Source organism: Centrocercus urophasianus, unplaced genomic scaffold (genome assembly GCF_019232065.1).
Source record: "Centrocercus urophasianus isolate 14NV4802_14NV808 unplaced genomic scaffold, USGS_Curo_1.0 seq_20, whole genome shotgun sequence".
NCBI classification, from domain to species: Eukaryota; Metazoa; Chordata; class Aves; order Galliformes; family Phasianidae; genus Centrocercus; species Centrocercus urophasianus.
This window is the reverse complement of record NW_024884756.1, coordinates 7,358,399-7,371,574: the sequence shown is the minus strand read 5'-3', so window position 1 is coordinate 7,371,574 and position 13,176 is coordinate 7,358,399. Positions and strand designations below refer to the sequence as shown.

Genomic DNA, 13,176 nt, shown 5'->3' with positions numbered 1-13,176 from the left:
GTGGGGAGGTCCCGCGCGCGCTCCGCCGCCCCCTCGCCCACGCGCGGCCGCCGCGTGACGCAGAGCCCGGCGGGGGCCGCCGCCGCGCGGGGGCGGGAGCGGCAGAGGGAGCGGCGCGGGGAGAGCGGCACCGCCCGCCGGACCCCGCGCCTCGCCGGGCCTAAAAGTTTCCCGAAGAGGGAGCCCGCGGGGAGCGGCGCGGCCCCGCCTCGCTCCGGGCGCTCCGCCGTTCCCATGAGAAAGCCGAGCCGCGCGCTGCCCGGCGAGACCGCAAAAATGCGCGCGGCGCTGCCTCCTCCCTCCCACTCCGACGGGTTTTGCATGCGCCTCGAGGCGCTGCAGCCGCGGCGATTAAAGCTGTCGAATATGACGGCTATCGCGCTGCCGTCGGGTGCCCATCCTCAACGCGCCGTTTGCGCAGCCGCTGACCGCGCTGCCGAGAGCCGCCGGTCCGCCAACCCGCCCCGCCTCGTGTGCGCACGGCGTGGCTCCGGGGGCGCGGCCCACGCTGCGAGGCCGGCGGCCGCTCCGCCGTCTCCCTCGGCGGATGTGATGGCGCTGGGCAGAAAGCCAGGGGCTGCCGAGGAGGAGAACGGACGCTTTCCCAGCGAGGAGCGGGAAAGCGTGCTGTCGTTTTGTAGCGCCGTCCCAGAGAGGACGCAGCGCTGCTCTCATCCCGCTCTAAAGACCCACTGATGCAACATTGCGGCTGTCTGCCCTGCGCAGGTGGGAAGGATGGGCTGGAAACAGTCCTGGTAACTTTACAGCTACTTCCGTGCTGTACGCTTCGGTTTTGAAGTGGTTGTGGTGCGAGCCTTTGTCATGATAACAAAGCACGTAGATCAGGTGGATCCAGTAATGGAGGCGGCAGAACCTTTGCTCTGGACTCGACCCCTACTTCAGACATTCTTTGTCTGTAATGATTGCAAGCTATATGCAGTCACAGAAGGCAGTCTTAAAACTCTTACCCTGCCTGAGCGCTGCCTCGTGCGCTCTTGGTGGCACAGTCCCTACAGGTTGCTGGGCAGCTTGCAGTGCACAAGCAGAAGCACACATGCCCTTTACATCCGTGTAAAGTCAGCCAGCCTTCTGCATGTGCTGACCCTGCCACTGTGCTAGCTGGTTCCTTGGGACTTCCAAAGCATGAGGAATGGGCGCACTCAGAGGCAGGCGTGTTCTGCAGCTCCTGCAGGGCTCCAGGGCTGTCCCAGCTTTGTGCCACACAGAGCTCTCCGTGACATATCAGATGCTCTGCCACACGACATTTGCAAGACTCAGCGGTATGTGTGGGGGAAGTAAAGCACTGGGTTAGAGAGGGGGGAAGTGATAGATCTGCTGTCGCCTTTGTGGAGCTGAGAGCAGGGAGCATCTCGGCAGGATGGATCCTTCCTTCTCTGGCTCTGTGTTGTGCTGTCTGATTGCATGAAAAAAGAAAATCACACATGGCATAGGGACACTTTCATAATATATGGAAGAAGCACGCAGCTGATGAGTTCTCTATTTCCTCTGACTCCCAGATTGAGGAGAAATCCGAGCAAGATACGAGCTCTACAGAATGAAGAAAAGAAAATCGGCAGCAAGCAATTACATAGAAGGAAACAAGACGGCAAGGCAGATCCAGAGGCAATTTACAAGGCTGCCAACACAGCAGCTGGTACAGCTCCCCGAAGAGCTCCATGCAGCACAGCTCCTTGGTTGGTCCCTCCAGCTCCAACTGCCACCATAAGAGCTGCAGAGCAGAGCACAGGGCTGGCACTGCCGCCCCAACTCACCGCAGGCTGTTTCCTTCTAGCAGGTCACAGCTGCAGGCTGGGTCCTAAGACACACACAGCATTAGGGAAAGTGCATGTTGAAACACATTTCTCAAGGATGCCATGAATGCCTGGGAGGAAAACCTTCAAATTGTTTACTCTTAACGAAGAAGGCAAAAATGCATTGCACAAGCACTTCTTTTTTGATATATTGTTGGGCAGGGTGTTGTGGCTGGAGTGCAAGGCCAGGCCCAGAGGTGGCTGCACACAGTTCCTGGCTCTGCTGTGCCAGCACACTGACACCACGCAGGTTACTTCACCTTCTCCACGTTTCCATCTGGAAATCAGGATTGACTCAACTTCCTCATTGAAGCCATTGCTGATCTGCTGATGGAGTGCCAGATGAAAGGCAAGGATCGTTCTTAAGCACAATAATATTCATAGCATCCAGCACAGTGGGCTTGCTGGGCAGGTGACTTGTCACAGACTATGCCCCAGAAGGTCTGTTGTCTCCTGTACACTACATATATGAAGTTGTGCAATGCAGCAGAGAACAAATATAGAGCAGGATGTGTTTTTTTTTGGCACCACCTTATTGAGTGCATGGTTAGAATAAGAGTTCAGGAAGAGAACTTGCATGCTTGGAGCATGTAAATCAGAGAGTGGCTTCAAAGTACAAGGAATTTTAATATATGACAGCTGAGATCATGGGCAATGGAGGCAGAAGAAAGCTGGGGTGGGAACTAAGAAATGGAAGGGTGTGCGGGCGTCAGCGGGGGCAGGATGGAGCAGAGCAGAACTTCAGGAGTTTTCACCTTGCCAGGAGAATGTGAACCAGGAAGACAGGGTCAGAGCTGACTGGAGGAGGAAATTACCTCATCAACGTTGCAAGTGATATCTTTCTATTGATTGTCAAATGAACAGATTTTATGTCCCGGAGCAGCCGTATAAAATCACCGTACTCTGACCTCCTGTGCCCTGAAGATGAAAGGATTTCATCTAGTCATTTGAATTAGATGAATCCTATGTAAATAAAATAGCACACCAACTGTAATTTGTTGGAAGCTACAGATTCATCACAGACCAAGACCTGTGCAAGCATGTGGTGCATAAACTTTGCAAAGACTTTGAGCTCATTGAGTCGTCATCAGAACGAGAACGAGTGTGGAAATTACTGCATTGAATTGTGCCCAATGTGGCATTTTAGCCGTGCCTGTTACAGCCAGATGCTTACCAAGAACTGTGCATCCCTTGGGAAGCATGGAGCTTGCTGCTGACCTCCTCTGAGGCACAGGCCCAAGCAGTCGGAGCTCCTGCAGACGAAGGGCTGGGTGAGCTGCTGGAGGGGCTGTGAGCACTCAGATGGTGAAGCTCTCTCCCAGCAGGGTGCTGATCATGATGCACGTGTGAGCTGCCTGCACCGTGCCAAGGGCTGTGGCTGGCACAAGCAGGAAGGCAGACTGAAGCCATTTCCATTAACTGCAAGTAAATTTATGTTTATAAAGCCAAGTTCTTGTACATCTTCATACAGTCAGTTTCTCCTTGGGGCAGAAAGAGAAACTATCTGACTCCTTAACATCAGTAGTTGCATTCCTGTTTTATAGGCCAGCATCCAATTTCTTAAGAATTCTGGCAACATGGTTGTAAAGCTCCACTCACAGCTGCCCCTACCAGGGCATCCCATCAGCTCAGCACGTTTGCCCTGACAAGACCATTGGCAGCAGATGAGAGAAACCAGTCACGCCAGAAGAAATGCTGGTATCTAAGGGCAGGTACGAATCACTCGAACGTGTCCTGATCTGCAGGGTTCCCACTGTCCTCAGCAGGAAAGCCAAGCTAGGAGTAGGCTGTCCCATCATCTCATGTGCAATGAGCACCATTTCTTGCAGGAGCGAGAAGGTCCTGGTGCTCCTTTGTCACCTCCACCCAGTGGCAGAGCAGGGCAGCATAGCTGATAGCTGGGAGATCAGATTAAATATGGAACCCTAAGGGAACTGAACACACTGACAAGATCAGCCTGCGTCTGAGGAATACCTTCATCTGAAAAGCACAGGGAGGAGGAGGAACTTCTGAGATGTCAAAATATACCATTTCAACATTTTCAAAATAGCAGAGCCAAACCTTTCTTTTTTTTTTTTTTTCCTTTGAAACAGCCTGTTTCTGACAAAAAGTACCCCTAAACTCAACTACAATAACAGAAAACAAATTGGAAAAAAATGACTTATAGAACTCAATTCTCCCAGAACTAAATGAAATCATCGTTTTGGCTCAGATTAACTGCTACAATCAAATAAAAATAACATTGTTTCATTTTGCATCATACCTACCAACACAAGCACAGCACTGATAACTCTTTTGGAGCTCCTAGACCTTAGTTTTAGTTCTGTACCTTTCAGCCATAAAGCCACAATCTTGGTCCAGTTCTAACAAAGGGAAAAAAAAAGAAAGTGAGAAAATCTAAACAAATGGCAGGAAGGAGTATAAAACTGTGGGCATATTTAATTGTAAGCTTGGTAGAGTAGGTCTTGATTTGCACATCTCTGTAGGGGCGAGAAAGCACTGAAGACCTTACAAACTTCCCCACTTCATTACCAAAATCCTGACTGCTGCAAATTGCTGTCCCTCCCACACCAGTCCTGAGCCACATCCAAACCCAACCTGGCTGTGATACAGGCAAATGAGGCAAAGCAGAAGGCTGACGGAGGAGTCTTTAAGGTCTAGAAGTACAGGAGGGCAGTGATGGAGCACAAGACTACGCCCGTGAGCCCTGCAATGACAACCAGGAGTTGCTCTGGGCTCTCCTTCATGGCCAAACCAGACGATTACTTAATTTTTCAGCCTGTAAAAATAGCAAAGCCAGTGGCAGGAAGGGATGGCAGGAGAAAGCAAGTGCGGAGTGAGTGACAGCGAGCGTGGCGCGGCACCTCCAGAGTGGGAGTTTGGCTTCGCAGGCAGTCACTCAGATCTCAGCGGTAGCCTGGGGCGGTTTTCAGTTTGTAACTTTAATCTTTTAATCTTTCCCTCTCCCTGTGTGCGTGGGTGAGCAGCACACGTTGGTGGGTTGATTCTGCAACACCTCTCCCTCACTCCCTGCTCTCCATCTGTACATTCAGTGGACCCACATTGAAGACGCTTTGGGTTAAAAGGGAAGAAATACCCCAAAAGCAAGACCATGAGACAGCAAGGGGCTGAATGGTCACCCCAGCAAATTGGTTGATGAGGCGACTCAACGTCCCAAGTTTCCTGCAGACAAGGCAAGTCAGGGCCAGCAGCAGAGGTCTTCACTGTGTACAAGTGAATAGCTGGAGAAATGAACACTAGATAATAATTGGGGAAAAAAAACCACCTCTTAACCTGACAGTAAAACACAACTACACCCATCTGTGTCTGCTAGCACAGGAGAGCAGGACTGTGGCAGTCTGTGCAGGGTGACTACAGATGGCCAGCAGTGCTTTCCAAAAACAGCACCCAAACTCCTCGCCAGAGACTTAGCGCTCGCTGCAGCTTTGGACAGGTCTCTCACCACAAACATGTAAAGCCAGAAGGCAAAAATCTTGACCTCACAGAGATCAAGGGCTCATTCACCACTTGAAGGGGATGACATTTCGTGCGGTTGAGGAAATACCTGATTCTTTGCTGTAGTCCTGGCTCTCAAATGCCTCCTGTATGTGCGTCTCCTGAGCTCCCATGAGCTCCCAGTGCCTTTATGAGGATTTGAGTGCCCAAGTGTTAGATGCGCAGGTACTTGATGCTTTGGTTTATCCACATGTCAAACTCAGCTGAGGGTTTTCCATGTCACATCATTTTGGGAAGCCAAGAGCCCGCAAAGGACCCTGAAACCTATAAGTGAAAAAAAACACAGAACAGGGGAATTCTGACTACACTTGAGGCCCTCTTTCCAAGTAAGGAGAAGGCTTCTATGCTTCTCAGCTCCTCTCTTGGCAGTGATTTATGTGTAGGCAGTGGTCATAATCAGGAAGTGCCTCCTCCAATTTACAGCTGGTGATACCACCTGTGCCTCTCTAATTCCAGCCAAAACAACCACCTCCTCAAGCCCACGTGTAAGGAAGGGCAGAGGATCCAGCGATGACAACGCCAAGAGAATAGCAAGACTCTGGTTGAAGTGCTGACATTATCCCCAGACGCATACTGCTGTTTATAAGTGTATTTTCTTGCTTCCTGTAAATACAGTTGCCCTAGCTACTGAGAGAGGTAGACCTGACTTAAGAGTGCACTAACTGCAACAACATTAGGTGACAGGAGAGGCACAGGACACAAGACAAGGTTAAAATGTTCAAATTTGCAGGGCCAGGGACTCATGTATGTGCCTGTGTAGCAGCTGGAATGGAGGAAAGCAGAGTCATTACTCATCGCTTAAATTCTGTCAAGGACTTTTTCTTTCTGGAAAGAAAACAGCAAGTTAGTAATCGATGGTGAGGAAGAGAACTCTACAACTGAGATACAAGCGTGTATAGGGGTGTGTGTATATACACATACTTTGTTGGTATTATTTGTTTGTCCCCCGGAGTCCATCTTCTAAAGATGTCTTGCATCCAAGTAGCATAAGCAGGGTGTTTGGTTGGCTTTTTTGGCAATGTCTAGCACTATTTCACATTGCAAACGGTTCTCTGCGCACACACAAAAAAAGGAGGTAAAGTAATGGTGACAAGTGCCACAGAGCTTATGATCTACTTTCAGCCAGCATGAAAACTTTAAGAGGACCCTGGGAAACAGGCTGGCTTTCAATTCCTATCTCAGCAATCATAGTGATGTTTTTGCTTCCAGATGAGCTGGAATCAGGTAGATTTTGTGTAGATGACAGCATATCACAGCTTGTGGCTGTTACAGTCTTAATTACCAGTTATCACCCAGGCTTCACAAGGAATAAGTTTTGATGCTTTAGACATTACTATCTGAGATGGCCTTACATCCCTGAGAGCAAGAACCAGTTGTATTTTCTGGTTGCTGGTGAGCTTCACTCAGCATCACCATGTGGCTGCAGCAGTCCTCCCATAGTGGCTGAAGACACCTCCCTGTTTGCGGTGGATCCCAGTTCTTGTTCAGGGTTTTCTGCTTCAGTCTACTTCAGACCTTGATCAGTACTTTTAAGAGCTGGCATTCGTTGTAGACAGCCGAGCTTTTCCACATGCAAGTCCATTATGGGGCACGCTCTGTGGTCTTGGTCTAGTCTCCTAGTCCTACTGACAAAGCTCCCATTGGATTCCCTAGAGCAGTGAGGGCCGAGAGGCACTGATTTTCTGATTTATTAATTGCCTGTGTTTCCAGTTAGGCCAGAGCTGTGGGTGCCAAAACCTCAAGGGAGTCATTTACCCTCATTGCAAGTATCACTTCAGCCTTTCTGATGCCAGTGGAAAATTAATATCCTTTGGAGACAACTTAAGGGCACTCTATGAGCTATATAAAGAAGAAAACAACAGGATCAGAATGAAAACTAACAGTTTGTGATATCAGATGAAACACTCCCTTTCATTGGCTGTTTTTTTCAGAAGCTGTTTGTTACTTCATTTCACCCACTTCCCATAGCCTCCAAAAGTTATTTTTGAATGACCTGCTTGCCACAGATTCCCTGAAGAGGCCCAGCTCTTTACTCGTCTTTCAGAAAGTCCCTTGGTAGTGCAGGTACCTATAATTATTCATACATGAACCTAAAGCAGGCAGCTTCTCATCTTCCACTTAGATTTTTTTAATGGGCGACGAAGAAGGGAACAATTCAGCCATACGGCTTGGTGAAGCTTTTGCTCTGCAGCTCTCTGAGCCCAGCACCATGGTGACAGGTCTCTCTTTCTGTAGTAAAGTGGGATTTCATTTATTTGATCTCTGCATGTCCGTCAGAAAGCACCTGGTGGCTGGGACAAAAAGATGAGACACGGGGCTCTGTGGCTTGCTCTCCTCTGCACAAGCCTGACATCAGTGGGAAAGGTCACATAGAAGTTTTGAAGTAAGATGTATGCACAACCTTTTCAGAGGGGTTTGCTGAAAAACAAAAGCAGAATGCATGTGGTCATGTTTGAGTAATACACGGATAGCTGCTAGGTTCACTTCCTCTACAGGCCTTTCTGTTTTCAGAATATTTAGCTGAATATGAGCAATTTTTGCTCACTCCAGAAGCGTTTTCTACAGCCAGACCTGTTTACAGCACTGGCAAGACGTAGCTCATCAGGTTAACACACGTGAAATTTATCTCACGTTAAACAAAGCAAGGTCTGGGAAATCTGACCACTGCATTTCAGGGAAAAGAAACTAAAAAGAGAGGGATCCCAATGATCCAGTGATTAACACTGTAATAAGTACATTTGAAAAAACAGAATGGAAGGGCAATGCAGCACTTACCTCCTGAACCAAGCAGTAGTTCCAGGTAGCTTTATTCTAGAAAAAAAAACAGCCAGAGGGATATAGGTATCCTCATGGTACTGGGTCAGCAGCTGGCAGAGCAGCACTGGTGGATGCAAGCATACAGAGGACACCACGTTGCCCCCAACTCTGCCTACCTGGCTGGGCAGCTGGGCTAAAAGCTGGTTGAGTGGGATCACAGAGGTGCAGTTTTGTCAGCAGGAGGCTTGGGAGCAGATGAAAGCACAGGTCTGCCATCCCCAACATTCCTGCCAGAGAAGTTGAGCTGGTATAGGGTGGGGAAATTAGCTGTGCTCAATAAAGGAGAAGTATTAAAATCATAATTTGCCTGCAGCAGTAAGGAAACCAAGAAAAGGAATAGCGACTCTCCAAGGGATCCAGCTGCACGCCACTCCTTTTGGGGGTAAGCTGTGATATTTCAGTCTTACCTGTTGAATTCACACCCAGGGAAATAAGATATAGATGAAAACAAGGAGTTTTTAAAATTATTTTTACTAACCCATCACTCAGCATTCTTTATCTATGATTTAATAGCACTTGTACCATTCATAACTTTTCAACCAGAGGGAAAAATGTGATAGGATTTTGCATGACTCAAGGGTTTTATGGGGTGCTTTAAAACGGCTCAGCTGTCAGGCTTTTATCTGTGTTGAAGCATAGCAAAAACTGGAGTTCTGTAAAATGGCCTGGGCTCTGGGCTTCCATAGAGTGCACAAAGTATGTTTTGTGCTTGTTACAGGTGATTTTGTTCTGAAAAGTACTTCAAGCTGCTCTAGAAAGCCTGGCAGATACATCACCTGGTGAAGCACGAGCACAAAGGTTCCTGCTGTCTTGGGGATATATTTGCACAAACCTTCAAACTTTTTCGACTAACCAATTATAAAGATTACCTGAAGCTTGCATACATGACCACAGTCATAGCGCTCCTCACAGTTTCCAGGGACAGATTCTCAGCTGCTGTGCATCTGCATGGAGCCACCAAGAACTCAACTGCCAGAAGTCTCTTGCGTTTATTTCTAGCAAGCAATCACCATACAGGTTTTCTTTCCTACTTAGCCTCAATCTGTGTGCGTCCTTTCTCCTGCTCCCTTATCTCCCGAGCACCCACACGGAGTGCATCCCCCTGGAACAGCAGCATACGGCTTTCTAGTTGGTAAACATCTGCACTGTTAACTGCATTGTCAGCTTCAGCCAAGGACTGCAGCATCGTCAGCGAGACGTCGTAAGGACAGACCATAGGACAGAGGAAAGAGCTGTCCCTGGAAATGGTTCTTTGGTATAACTTGAAACAAGAAAATCTGCTTCTGAGGTGCAGAATAGTAGGCTGCAGGCTAGCGGTGCTGGCACCTGAAGATCCTGACCTTTCCTTCCTTGGGCAGAACTGTTGTGCTGCTGTTCTGAGTAATCCCTGTACAAGACTTACTAGTAGTAGCAACAATAATAATAAAGAGTTACAGAACAAACTCTGCGTTCTGAGTATGGTTCAGAAGGGAAACATACCACAATTGTCTGCTTTAGAAGAGCTGGGAAAGCTTGTCATAGCTAAGACTGAAAGTATTAGGCAGATGTGACCTTTAATATCTGAGCTGTCATGAGACAGGAAATTGCGTTGTTACCTCAGTGAAAAAACAGCCCACAGCAGTTCAACAGTGAGCATTAGAGGCCACTTCATCCCTGGGGCGATGCTGTGTGACAGACTCCTGATGTCTAACTGGGGCTCCAGTACCAAAAAGTGCCCTCCACGATAGGCACAGTGCAGTCCTTTGTCCCAGGAGGAGCACAGACAGTTGATGCAGATGCTCAGACGTCCACAGGAGCCCAATCCCAGCCACCTGCTGTACCTGCTCCCCATCACATTATTAAGAGATCACACTCTTTGGCTTCTGAAGATTCCTTGCGGAGCAAAACTGCATCAAACACATGGGAAGTTTGTAGGCCGAGCTGCGCTGAATGACAAACTGAACAAAAACTAAGACACTTTGCAAACGGATTGCAAGTCATCCTTTTTTCCTCCCCAGGCTCTCCCCTCTGAAACGCCTTGCTGTTTGTGGCCAACTTCCAGCACTAAAAGGTAGCAGCAGGCTGCACAACAAGTGGGGAAACCTGCTGATGGATGGACTTTGTGTTGGCAGGGTTAGAGGGAGCGGGAGGGAAGCTAATGGGGGACAAGTTTCACATTTCAGCAGCCAGAGACAAGCACTGCTCTGTGACAAGACAAGATTCAACAGAGTTTCTTGTTTCGAGCGTACCATGCCCAAGATCCCCTTCTTCCAACACGGTATGTTGTGCCTCAGCTGAAATCCCTTTGAAGAACAATATGCACACACAATGTAATCTGACATTATTCCAGTGCTACAGGGAACATCTTGAACATAATTGCACCGCATGGAAGCTGACTTGCTACGCGAAAAACAGACCAAAATGCTTTCACAACAAATCTGTAAACACATTTATGCTCCCAATAGCCGTGATAAACCCAATCAAACAGCCAGGATTAGTGCTAACAACTCTCACTAAAGGAGTTAATGGAGTTTCTGTTGCGTGAAATACACCAGCTTTAAGGAAGAACTCACAGCTCCTGGCCACCAAATTTTTAGGCAATCCTCACTTAGGAGGACTGGCATCCAAACCAAGACTCCTCGAGTCCTCTTGCTCACATCCTGCTCTCACTGGCACTGCATTGCCTCACCTCCCTCTCCCTCATCCTGGTATTACAACCATGCCCATTCTGCCTTTCCTCAGCATCAGGCAGCAAGCCTAACAAGCTTTTATGCCTGTTTCAGAGCGCTCTGGTCATCCTCAATCCTTTGTGTCAATGTGACAGCCTCAAGAGAATGGAACCCATGTTTTTGCAGCTTATTTTCTCCAGATCCCAGCTGCAGTACGCATAGCTCACACCTCATCCATCAGGAACCACTGCTGTGGGAAACTGTTGTGCAGCACAGCACAGCAGAAAATCAAACTGAAAGTCATCCTCACTTGAGATAAGAAGAAAAATCTAAGCCTGTCAAGGTCAGAACATGTCCTAGCACAACTGCTGGTCCTCTCCTTATGCTGAAGGCTGTCAGAAAGCTTGGTGTTTACCACCATCATCTCTCAGATGCAGAGCTCACACTTGCAATAACTACACACAGTACCAGCAGCCAAGGAGGTTCCTGCACGTGGGCACACCAGTTCCATACCATGCTGGGAAGTCCTGTTTCACAATGTGGCACTACAAGGGACCAGTTGTAAAAGCCTCTTAAATGTGCAATAACTTACTTGCTCAAGTGTTGTTCAACTTCCCTGCAGTTCACAAGCTGTTCAAAAAATGTAGTTAGTGATAAGAGCCACACTTCTGAAGCCAATTAATTAGAAGACCTGGTTCTAGTCTGATGTTCCGCTACTAATTCACTGAAAACAGACATTTCCCATGGAAGATGAATTATTTAAGTCAAGAATGGAAAATGTTCTTTCTCGAAAATTCCAATGCAGAGCAAGCACGGTGTAAAGCAGTGGAAAGCACGGTATATTGCAGCACTGCAGGAGCAAGGATCTCTGTCTGGGGGCATCACTTCAGCAGAGCATCATGCAAGGTTTGCATGGACTGTTAGTAACGCAGAAAACATGCTACTAACAGTAATAATAGCACAGTATTTACAACCACCACTGTTCTGCACCTGCAATTTCAGAAGACTCTGCATCAAAACCACCAAAACAATTAGAATCTCATCTGTATTTCCCATGAGGGAGGAACTCCTTTTCACAAGCAGGCTCACAGAAGCAGAGCTGCTGGCTCACATGCCCACTGAAAACATGTTCCCTGGGTCAGCCGGCCACAGCCCGACGGCCACAGCCTGAGTGGTGGAGCTGGCTCAGTGCTCGGCTCTGTTCCTGAGCATCCTTACTGCATATTAGCCACATAAGTAAGAGTTCAAAGCTTAATGGTTAATTATTCTTTAAATAAATGGAGTGTGGTAGCCCCACACGGCCCACCCCTCTGCTACATTAGGACGCCGTTGTGTTCAGCCCATGCTTTGCTATTTGCCCTCCACCTGCTGAAACTCTAGAACATTGGCTCAAGCAAATGTACTTGCTACTGTCTTTGCCCACAGGACAGCAGGTACCCAAAATAGCTATAGAAAATACCTCAGAATTAAGAGTATGCTAGTGTCGGCATCTGTAAACCTTGCTTTCCCATAGCAAAAGAGCCAGCTAGAACATACTGTGATGGATTCTAGCATTACTGCTTTTGATTCAGCTTGCTTCCTGCTTTTCCCCCTAAATGATGCACCCAGATAGTGCCGATTCCCAGAGACAGATCCGGAAGGAGCCCTGGGCTATGTTATCTCTGCAGCTAAGAAACTCCACCTCTGTGCCTTTGCTGCTACTGTCTGTGTATGTGATCATTGGCCCCTTCACAGTATTTTGGTTTCTGCTATTCTCCCGCAAATGTTTCAGGCTTCCATTTTCAGTAGATGCAGCCATGGTCTCTCAAAGCTATGACTCATAGCATAAGAAAGTGATGTAATACCCAGCTTGAATGCCCAGCTGGGAAGTCAAACCAACCAAGGAGAAATTTGTGCCTACACAACAACAGCCAATGATTCTGAGCACCACAAGTTTCAGTCTCTTAACAGCACTTAAAAAACATCCAGTTCTCAAAAACAGCTATACCCTGTCTTTCTATGAAACAAACATTCTACAAGCATCCCATGCCTGTGCGTGGTCATGTTAGAAACAGGCTGGAAGATGCTGTTCCCAGGGTGGGCAGGGTGCTTGGGACAGGGAGCAGTAGAGCTGTGACTCTCACAGTGGTCCTGGCCCAAGCACATGAAGAAGCAGGTGAGGAATTCTAGCCTACTGGGTTTCTTTTTAGCATCTAAGCTGCTGAAGCCACACCTGTGGCTCACACACGTTGTTCAAATGTTTGCAGACCTTTAGACACCTTAAGCAACAGTGATTAGGCTGGAGTACTCCATGAGTATTCCTAGGTGTGCCTGAGTTGTTTCTGACCTCCTTATGCTGCAGCTGATTTGGCTTATGGAACTGGCAAGGTCCTCTGGTGTGCTTG

The 13,176-nt window shown here is 48.1% G+C and overlaps 1 long non-coding RNA gene across 1 annotated transcript; it reads right to left on the bottom strand.

The window, feature by feature from the left end:
* Positions 1 to 2,690: 2,690 nt before the first annotated feature.
* LOC122162110 lies at positions 2,691 to 9,051 on the bottom strand. Its single transcript, XR_006169426.1, has 5 exons — positions 8,103 to 9,051; positions 6,249 to 7,745; positions 5,377 to 5,591; positions 4,079 to 4,174; positions 2,691 to 3,230 (listed from the first exon to the last, which is right to left on the bottom strand). It is a non-coding gene; the product is annotated as an uncharacterized LOC122162110 (long non-coding RNA).
* Positions 9,052 to 13,176: the final 4,125 nt, after the last annotated feature.